This window comes from Acanthochromis polyacanthus, chromosome 21, assembly GCF_021347895.1.
Source record: "Acanthochromis polyacanthus isolate Apoly-LR-REF ecotype Palm Island chromosome 21, KAUST_Apoly_ChrSc, whole genome shotgun sequence".
NCBI lineage: Eukaryota > Metazoa > Chordata > Actinopteri > Pomacentridae > Acanthochromis > Acanthochromis polyacanthus.
The window spans coordinates 10,894,554-10,906,096 of NC_067133.1; positions in this window are offsets into that span (position 1 = coordinate 10,894,554).

Consider the following 11,543-nt stretch of genomic DNA (forward strand, 5'->3'; position numbering starts at 1 on the left):
TGACTTTTTGCAAACTGTGAAATATAATGCTGCAGGACTAATATGGCTGCTGTTCAATATTTAAAAAAGGATAGGTCAGAGCTCAAACAGCATATTAAACATGACTTTATGGCTTTTCTAATGAGAATATCTGGTGATTTTAGAACGATGAAGCTTTAGAAAATGTCACTTTTGTTTGGGGGTCTCTGCTGCAAAACCTAAATTACTGTATGTGGATTTTCATCTTGCATATTGTCTTTTTTGAGTTTTCTAAGTTATTTTTAAGCAGACTTTAACCTCTGGAATCTAAATGGCTCTATGCACAGTCTTTTTGCTGAGTGACAACGTACTTTTTCATGCTCATAAAACATGTCATTTCATTATGTGAGTTAGGGTTACCATTTTTTTTTTTTTTTGGTTGTTGTTTTTATCATCATCAAATTTCCCAAGGTTGTCGCTTTGGTAATGAGGAAGAAGAAATGAAAACTATTGTGTAATTAAAGTGGAAACTGGTTTACAATTTAAAAAACACAAGTAAACATAAAAAGTATAAAACTGGATTATTACAAAAGGTAGTTTCTAAAAAAAATCAACAGAATATACAAGCAAATCCAGGCAATCTGTGGATTTGTTGTTTTTCTAATCATATATTTTGTAGCCATAACCTTTGTTCTTAATTAGTCACATTCATCTCCATAATTTATAAAACTGTGTATTTTTATGCTTAGTATTTATTATAGACAAGAAAAGCTGTATTTTATGTAATTTTTCTAGAGTTTTAATCCTTAGCATTTAATTCACTGAAATAAATTCACACCATAAATAACATGGAGGATCTTAACTTCAATATGAATGAATGAATATATTTTATTTAAGTGTCATGCACCCATGACACCTCAATATTTAAACTATTATTCTTTTCTACTGAAAAGCACTTAAATTTGCTCTATATTTTCAAATTTAAACCTCTTGACTAATGCAATTTATTATTTGGTTTTTAAGAGATGACTCGACAATTAAAATAACTTTCTCTACTAAAACTAATAAACATGAGGTCAAATAGAAGGAACAGTTTTAAATACTGCAGTCCCACGACGACAAGAATAAAGTTTCTCAGCAAAAAGTAAATCTGCTGGTGGATTCTGTTAAAGTCCTAATAAATGATAATAAAGTGTGATACTAAAGGTTTGTGGTGCTAAAAATGTCAAAGTAAAGATATCAAGTTGAACATCTGGATGGAGGTTGATAAAAGTTGACCTCCCTTCATTTCTCTGGAGTCAACTCCATGGATTTTAGGGATGCTGTTTAAAGACCTGCTCTTCTAGTCGCTGTAAAAGTCACTCCATCCTCGTCGACTTCAACACCTCTTCATGACAACTTGTTCTGCCTCCAACCTGGTGGAAAGTCAAGAAACTCAGGGAAAACTCGTCAAGGCTCGCTAACGTGTCCGGACCAACTGCTGACACACGACAAAACACAACTTTTCCCAAGTCGCCGACTTAACGTACAACAAAACAATGCTACCGGTTAGAAGTATTTATCTTCTTACCATGTTTTACTCCAAAAACAAGGTCAACAGCAGCCAGAGATGCCATCAGAGCTTTGTTGTCCTTTGACCTATATATATATATATATATATATATATATATATATATATATATATATATATATATATACATGCATGTATATGGTTTGGCTCCACACTTGCTGATGACCATTTCCGATCTCAGAAAATGAAGAGATGGACCTTTTTTTCATTTCTGTCTCTTACTGATATTATTTTTTAAAAAGCATTTTTAAAAGTACGTATATCCCTTTTTGGTTATAAAAGGAAAACTCATTGTATTTCTATTTTATTTTTTGTGTTTTAAAATGAAAATCAAATAACCACTAGTTTTTGGTTTTTCAATACTGTTTCAGAACAGAAAATCCAATTACCAGATCAGTACACGGACCATATACAGTGCCTTGTGAAAGTATTCGGCCCCCTTGAACTTTTCAACCTTTCGCCACATTTCAGGCTTCAAACATAAAGATAGAAAATTTTAATTTTTTGTCAAGAATCAACAACAATTGGGACACAATCGTGAAGTGGAATGAAATTTATTGGATATTTTATACTTTTTTAACAAATAAAAAACTGAAAAGTGGGGTGTGCAATATTATTCGGCCCCTTTACTTTCAGTGCAGCAAACTCACTCCAGAAGTTCAGTGAGGATCTCTGAATGATCCAATGTTGTCCTAAATGACTGATGATGATAAATAGAATCCACCTGTGTGTAATCAAGTCTCCGTATAAATGCACCTGCTCTGTGATAGTCTCAGGGTTCTGTTTAAAGTGCAGAGAGCATCATGAAGACCAAGGAAAACACCAGGCAGGTCCCAGATACTGTTGTGGAGAAGTTTAAAGCCGGATTTGGATACAAAAAGATTTCCCAAGCTTTAAACATCTCAAGGAGCACTGTGCAAGCAATCATATTGAAATGGAAGAAGTATCAGACCACTGCAAATCTACCAAGACCCGGCCGTCCATCTAAACTTTCACCTCCAACAAGGAGAAGACTGATCAGAGATGCAGCCAAGAGGCCCATGATCACTCTGGATGAACTGCAGAGATCTACAGCTGAGGTGGGAGAGTCTGTCCATAGGACAACAATCAGTCGTACACTGCACAAATCTGGCCTTTATGGAAGAGTGGCAAGAAGAAAGCCATTTCTCAAAGATATCCATAAAAAGTCTCGTTTAAAGTTTGTCACAAGCCACCTGGGAGACACACCAAACATGTGGAAGAAGGTGCTCTGGTCAGATGAAACCAAAATCGAACTTTCTGGCCACAATGCAAAACGATATGTTTGGCGTAAAAGCAACACAGCTCATCACCCTGAACACACCATCCCCACTGTCAAACATGGTGGTGGCAGCCTCATGGTTTGGGCCTGCTTTTCTTCAGCAGGGACAGGGAAGATGGTTAAAATTGATGGGAAGATGAATGGAGCCAAATACAGGAGCATTCTGGAAGAAAACCTGTTGGAGTCTGCAAAAGACCTGAGACTGGGATGGAGATTTATCTTCCAACAGGACAATGATCCAAAACATAAAGCCAAATCTACAATGGAATGGTTCACAAAAAAACGTATCCAGGTGTTAGAATGGCCAAGTCAAAGTCCAGACCTGAATCCAATCGAGAATCTGTGGGCAGAGCTGAAGACTGCTGTTCACAAACGCTCTCCATCCAACCTCACTGAGCTCCAGCTGTTTTGCAAGGAAGAATGGGCAAGAATTTCAGTCTCTCGATGTGCAAAACTGATAGAGACATACCCCAAGTGACTTGCAGCTATAATTGCAGCAAAAGGTGGTGCTACAAAGTATTAATGCAAGGGGGCCGAATAATATTGCACGCCCCACTTTTCAGTTTTTTATTTGTTAAAAAAGTTTAAAATATCCAATAAATTTCGTTTAACTTCACGATTGTGTCCCACTTGTTGTTGATTCTTGACAAAAAATTAAAATTTTATATCTTTATGTTTGAAGCCTGAAATATGGCGAAAGGTTGAAAAGTTCAAGGGGGCCGAATACTTTCACAAGGCACTGTACGTATGTGTGTTAAATATTGTATGGACGTACTTTGTTACATTATTTGTTTATATGATAACTAAAATGTTCTGATTTCAAAATTACAATTAAATACATCAGGTGATTTACATAGGCATGTAAACCTAACCTGGCGCATGCGCTGTTTAGGGAGCTGAGGGAGGGGAAGCTTGAAAGAGGCCTGTTGCATTATTTTAATTTGTTTAAAAGATGGACTTGGATAAAACCACCAGACTTCAAGAGGACAAAGAACCAATGACAAGGTAAGTTAAAGGCATTATAGAGGATGTTTTTGTTGTTTAATTTGTCTGATTCACGTAAACTGAATATACTGACCTTTAGTGGACTTGTATGCGGTTTCTAAAAGAATTAAAAAAATAACTGTGGACATGGCAGCATAGATCCCCATAGGCTGACAGCGCTCATGAGACATCTAGTGTTTGTATATATCTATGGCTAAATTCCTTCTGGACAGGTAAAATGTATTATTGTATTATACTGCGGCTGTAGGCAACTTCACTAGTCCTACGCAAGTTTCTGGAGGGGGGCGTTTCTTCGTAAATGGGGGGATGTTAGAGGGGGGGTGAGGGAGTGGTTGTATGTGCGCTTGCGCATGCTACGTTCAACGGAAATTAAATCTCCTCTAATACCTTTAATGCTGCATTTTCTGCCTTTTCGGATTCATGTAAGGATTCGCATTTAGTCACGAGTAGAGTTCTTCTGTTTTGCTTCCAGTTTCTGACCTTTCGCTAGCTAGGCTATGTTTTTAGCATCCAAACGGAAGGCGTTCCACCCCAGGGTAATGCTGCCGTTTGCAAGGGATTAGTTTAATGTAAAGATTAGTTGAACACATTTTAGAAAGTCTGAAATTTGATTAAAAAAGAAGAGTGAAAAGAATGAAAACTAAATAGCAAAAAGGACTGAACTAGTTGACTTAAAACAGTTAATACATGATTGAAATAGCTAAAAGTAAGAAATAGCCAACTTCAAGGAAATAGTTACTTAAAGTAGATAGTTGGCTTAATAAACTACTAAACATTTGGCTGAAAGTAAGTGATAAATGGTTAGTTACTAGTAGTAGTTAGCCAGCTGAAAGCCGTGGATGAAGCTTACTGGCAGTAGTGAAGAAATGTCTGCTAAAGCTAATAAAGAGCTAGCTTAAAATAACAGAAACACGATTTGCAGGAACTTTTGCTCGCCGTCTGAAAATAACAGATGGATTTTTAGGTAAAACTAATCATTAATTAGCCCAAAGTAACATATACATGATTATCTAAAACTACCAATTAAGTAGGTGAAAATAGTGAATGAATAGTTAACTAAGACTTATAAATAGTGAGTTTGAAGTAATACAATATACAGTTAGCTAAAACAAACAAGAAGCTATTGAAAATAACAGATACATGTTTTGCTAATCTAACAATTGTATGTCTTAAAATAACTGATTAGTAGTTACCTGAAACTAATAGTTAACTGACTATAATGAATAAATGGTTAGCTATAACCAATACTTAACTGGCTGAAAATACAATAAATATTGCTAGGTACAACTAATAATTAACTAGTATAAAGTAAAAGATGAATGATTTGGTAAAATTAATAAATAGCTAGCTGAAACTAACAGATCAATGGTTAAAACATGTACTTCAATATTGGATAAATGGTTCATTTAAATGGCCAGATTAATTAGAATGCTTGAAGTAGTGTAACAGAAAATGGTTTAAATGTGATCAGTAACAGTTTAAAAGTCAGTTAAAATGATGGATGATTTGGTCTTTAAAAACTGGAAAAATAGTTGAATATTTGGCAAAATGTAATATTTTCTAATGACTCACACATCTATGTTCTGCCTCTGAATAGTAGCACGAAAACAAAGTTTTCCAAGCTGATCAAAGCACTGACTGTTCAATTGTATGAAAATTATATAAAGTCAAATCTGGAGCTAACCTGATGCATTTCAGACACTACGAAATATTTACTTTAAGCCCTGAAAATCGTATGCAAAGTTCAGCATTTAATTAGCAGTATTGCTTTGCAATCATTACCACTGTCACTTCAGCTGAATAATAAATGTGTCCTGGTGCAGTTCATTATTCATAGCTGCAGAGGGCTTGGACCTAATTGAATGGCTACATGAATCATAGTGTTATTTTATACTTGGAGGTGGAGTTGGTGTTGACTGTGCACTTTACCCAGAAATTCTCCATCTCCCTGTCTGTTGTGCTGCACTCTGTCACCAAGAGTGACGAGCTGTTTGGAAGCCTCACAAGTTTTATGCTGGTGTTGGTGGAAAACTTGGCTGCCAGTGTGTTGTTGTGGTATTAAAGTCCAGGACTGTTCTCCTCACAGGCTCTTTAAAAACTAGGATTTGGTTGCTGGTAGCTAAATCTGGCTTTGCCAGGCCTTAATCTTGGCCAGCGGGTCACTGGAACAGACTGTGACTGACATATGGAGGGACAAATCAGATGATGTGTGTTGATTTGTGTTTATCATGTATAGAGTATACATGTGTGTAGCATCCTGATCTGTAGCTAAATACCAAAGCCAGTTAAAGGGTTTAATTTTAGCTAATCTGAGAGAAAAATTGCACGCATGAGGCAGAAAGAGACTGTGATTTTTTTTTTAGCTGTTTGCATTGAGAAAATCTGTGTGAGCTGTTTAACTCCACTGTCTTAATTGAACTGATTTTGACGAGATAAAGTGAAGCTTACATCATTCTCTTCTGTTTTCTGTATAAAAGGTTTGTGCCTACAAAAACTTTACTCCCTCGCAGTGTTTCAGTTCAGCTTGAGGCTGAATGATAAAGATAACTGGCCAAAATCTAATACACAAGTTCTTAAAACAGTTTTGAATATTCAGTTATATTAGCAATAATTTAAGCTCCCAAAAGCAAATCTGATAACAACACAAACCACTTAAATTATAGGTTTTATTTTCTGTCTTATTCAGCTTCTGTTGTTAGCTGTAATTGAGATTAATGCATTTTTTCCGACAGATATTGACTAAAGCTCAGTTATGCTCACAAAAATTCAGCCCACGCAGCAGCAAATCATCTTAATCATATACATCACTTATTAGGTGATTGACTGTGTGGCTCCCTCTTAGTTGATGCTCTAGGGAAAATTACTTGTATATTGCTGAATTTGCCGTTATTGTTCTTCAGTGGGATATAGGCAAATATTATATCTTCCAAACTCAGTGTAGGAGTTAAGATAAAAAGGCTGCATTTCCAAATTTCCAAGGCAATTTGAATTGCCCATTAATATGACTTACACTCTTCTTTGTATTGAACAACTCTCTCTGAGCCCGGCCAGCGGTTCCTCTCATCTGTGCATGAATGTATTGTATTTTGTAGCCATTACCAGCCTGCCAAGTCCTGGCTCTGTCTGCAGCAGCGTGTCCCGTCAGCCCACAGGCTCAGCCGGCTGATCGATGGACCACTTAGCGGCCGTGAGCTACACATTCCAGTCATTTGACCTGCTGAAACTGTGGGAATGGGCACGCAATCCAATAAGCATCGAGCCACAGAGACAACCGAGCTGGACCGCCGAGTTGAGGAACTTCCTTCTCCCAGGAGTGATCCAGAATCAGCCGCTCGGCAGATCAGACGTTTTTCAGCTGTAGTTATATACTTATAAGAAGATAAAGATGTGACTCCACAAAGAGATAGTGATTATTTCTTAATGTTAAGGAAGAAATTGTGCACGAAAGGCACCTAAAATAGTTCCCCAACCCAGTTTTTCACAATAGTTGCAGGAGAAGATTTGATTTTTAAAAACTTAATTTACTACACATTTTTGCCAGAGACAGCTGAAAAGACTTTAAATTATGTGTTTTGCTTATGCAACATGTTAAATACATTTAAGAATTAAATTGGCTGAAAATTAGGATATTGTTGTGTTTGAACCAGCTTTTTAAATGCTTGTATTTTCTGCTGGTAAAGGTTAAATTTCAGATTCATCTAGGTAATAATTTTGATTATTAAAAGTGTTTTGGACTATTATTTGGAAAAAATAAGATGTGTGAATATGTCATTTTGAGCTCTAAAACCTGTGACTAGCATTATTTCTTCATATTGTCTAATATCTTAGAGAAAAATAGAGAAACTAATCAAGATGAGCAGCTTAAATGACAGAGAAAGTGATCATTAGTTATGGTAAACTGGTAAAAAGTACATTCAGTGTGCAAACATATGAATGCAACAGCATTTTTGTGTACCATTGTTAATAATGAGATACATTTTAAAGTGTACTGTAAAAATTAAGCTTCAAACCTAAAAAAAAATAGTTTTATGCATCTTTTTTCAAGCTGCATTATCAATTTTTTCTAGTAACAAATCACAAAGTAACTTAATGAAAATGACAAAAGCGCAGAAAACGCAGCATCTTTCTGCACTTTAAATTCCATCAGAGTAAAATTTTCTTTTTGTATTGTCTTCAAATGCAGCTGTTTTTTTTCCCCTCAGGTAAATAAAAAGAAGACACTTTAGAGTTGGATGGTTTTCACAAGCTAGCGTACAGTGTGTCATAAAACTGCTAATCCTCCCTGGACTCTGGAAGTCCAGCAGCTATTCAGCATTAAATTTAACGGTTCATGTTTATTTCCAAGATCATAAAAGCAACCAAAATCCTATCTGAGGATATTATATTACATGGGTGATGCACAGTTCGGGGATATAACAACTACACAAATAAACTAGGGCGTATGAAGCCGATGATAGTTTGCAAACACTTAAATTTACGCCCACAAAACGATCTAATAAATTTCTGCCAAAAGGCCCACAAAGGAAGCCGAAGCCACCTGTTCTCCTGTTTTTATTGCTGCGAATGAGGAGAAATCCACCCGTTGTTCTTCCTTCCTTTCTCCTCCTTCTTCTTCTTCTTCCTCTTCTTCTTCTTCTTCTTCTTCTTCTTCTTCTTCTTCTTCGTCTTCTTCTTCGTCTTCTTCGTCTTCTTCTTCTTCCTCTTCCTCTTCCTCTTCCTCTTCCTCTTCCTCTTCTTCTTCTTCTTCTATTAAGTCCCACAGAAGGCTGTAATTCACTTTCACTAATGCAGCTCTGCAGCAGCCGCTAAAGTACATAAAATTATGATGACTTATTTCCCAGCAATCTCGGGCGTCTCAGCTCCAGATGAGAAAAAAAAATCTTCCTTGGCCTTACACCTTTTGATAAAATTATATCTGGAGGTGCAATGGAGGGTATAGCTATTTCATTTCATCTCACCAGTTGTTTTTATGCAAAACCTTAGTTTCATTAATGAGTTCAGGCTGACACCAGTGTTTCACATGTACGGAAAAGACATCACTGTTCAGCAGTATTATTGACTCAGTGTGTAAGTGAGGCTTTATTGGACTTTTTATTGCAAAAATGAAGAGAATAGATGTGATTATTCACAGTAAAATAGCTTAAGTGAATCTTAAGCATAATTTTATCTGTAGCTTACTTTTTTCTCTGTCGTATTTTTGTCATTGTTGCAGCTCTTTGTGCTCCCTTTGTGTCATTTAAAAAAAAAAATTCATACGTCATTGTTGATGCTTTGCTTTTCCTTGTGATTTTTCCCCACCACTTTGTAGTTGTTTTGCATTTTTTTGTGTTTGCATCTCATCATTGTTTTGCATCTCTTTGTGGTCAGTTTGTGTCATTTTCTGGTTGTTTCACGTTTCATTGTTGATACTTTGCATTCCCGTGTAGTTTGCTTATCTCACTTTGTAGTTTAGCATTTTTTGTAGTATTTGCGCATGTCGTTGCTGCTTTGTCGGAGGGTTTTTTTGTGTCACTTTGTGGTGTTTTTGCTTCTCTTTTTGTCAATTTGCATCACGTTGTGGTCGTTTCCCGTTTCATTGCTGTTTTTGCATTTCTCTACGACTGTTTTGTGTCCGTTTGTGGTTGTGTTGCATTTCATTGTTGCTGTTTTGCATCTCTTTGTGTTTGTTCCATGTAACTTTATACTAATTTTGCACCACTTTGCAGTTGTCTTACGCTGCTTTTGTATCTTTGTTTGGTTGTTTTGCCGTGTCATTGTGCTTCTTTCATGTCTCATTGTGGTTGTTTCTTGCCTCTTTGTGTTGTGTGGATTTCCCTTCCTGGTTGTGCTACATTAAAGCTAAACATTTTGTGCGAAAATATCTAATTGCGATTTTTCTGGCAGATGTTGTAATTGCAATTTAATTTGCTGTATGTGTGATGTGATGGGGCATTGCCTCTGCGTTGTTTGAAGTTACAATTTCAATTTGAAATCAAACATTTTTTTAGCCATTGTTCGTGTTTCTATTGCGTTTTTTGTGATCATATTGCTTCTTGTTGTGTTTGTGTTCTATGTCTTCATTCTTTTATATCATTTTGTATCTGTTTCTTGTTTCTCTAATGTTGTTTTGCATTCCCTTGTGGTAACGTTGCTTTAAGTTGTGGTTTTAGCGTCAGTTTGTAGACATTTGTTCTTCAATTTGTGGTTGTTTCGTGTCTCTTTGTGGTTGCCTGATGGACTAGACCTTCAAAGAAACATTACAATTTGCTTTAAACAGAGGTTGTGACACTAACAAGCCCACTGTCTATCAGATTCTCCCTCTAATAGTGCAGGGCCTTGTGCCACCACTTTTATGAAATCGAAAATATCATCTAGTAAATTGAATAAAAAACAAGCTAAATTGTTCCAGAAATATGGATTCAGGCTCGTTTTTGATCACCTCACTCTGTCAGAGCGGTCTAGTAATCAGATTCGTTATCCTTCCATCTCGCCCCCGTTAGCTCGGTTAGCGGAGAGCAGTCGGAGACCTTGGAGGAGCCTGAGTGCCAGCAGATAATGCAGGGAGGATCCAGACAGACAATCATATTGATGAGTCCTGGGGGCTGAGAGAACGGTGAGAAAGATGTGGCGCCGTGCGGACATTAGTCTGAAAAGACATTAAGCCTCCTGCTTCTTCCAGACAAACTGCAGCGATCCGAGGAAAGGCCCAACAGTAAATATGATTGCAGTTAATATCTCTCAGAGAGGTGATACTGTGTTTCTGTTAGTCTCCCTCCACTCACAGGCCAAGTAAGCTGAGCCTTTAGAGATCCACATGCATGGGCTGAACAAGATATATTGATTATTTTTTGACTTGTGACCCTTAAAATCAAGCAATATTTTCTTGTAGGGTTATGGTTTTAGTTTGAGAATAGGCTTTTTCTTTTATTTATCTGACTTCCCTGTATTTATCTTGGAAATTTGTACTATATAAATTCATATAGTTAGGGCTCATTTTGATGCTATTAATCAAAGTTTTCGTTCCAAAAATATCCATTTATTTTGAGCAATTCTAGAATGTTTTGTTTTATATTTACTCTATATGTACGCACAACAAAATTGCAGATTGTCTTGATGATGTATGCACAATTTTTAAAGATTTTACCTTTAAATAAGCACCATTCATATCATTTTTTATATTAGTTTTAGCTAATAGGTCACTTAAAGAAGATCGGTCCTTTTGTCACATTCACGCTGAATGACTGCTTTAATGTTTTTCTTTGCCTTTATTTGCATTGTTATTTACTCTAAGAAATGAGGGGCAATTTATTACTGCACTGTAACTGCAATCAAACAATTTTTGTTGCATATATTTTTTTCAATATGTATTTTTATCCTGCTGTAATTGTTTTTTCTCTTCAATTTGGTTATTTTAATGAATCCTTCCCTGCTTAATGCAATCTAGCGCAGTGTTAATTTAATAAGAGATGATTTGTGAATCTATAATCTCTTTAGAAACTGAAACTGTGTCTTTGCCAACTAGTTATTTTACAGAGTTGCTGTATGATGTGTAATGTTGTGTTTATCACGTGCCATTAGACAAAAAAAAAAAAGGGTTAAATGCACTCAGTAGACTTTTAAAAAGCAAAGGAAGAACCCAAGAAGAATTACCTGGTATAATGGCACTTGTTTTGTCTCTATTTCATCCTTTTTAGCCACTAACTTTCTCTCTACCAGCTGAATTTTCTTTGC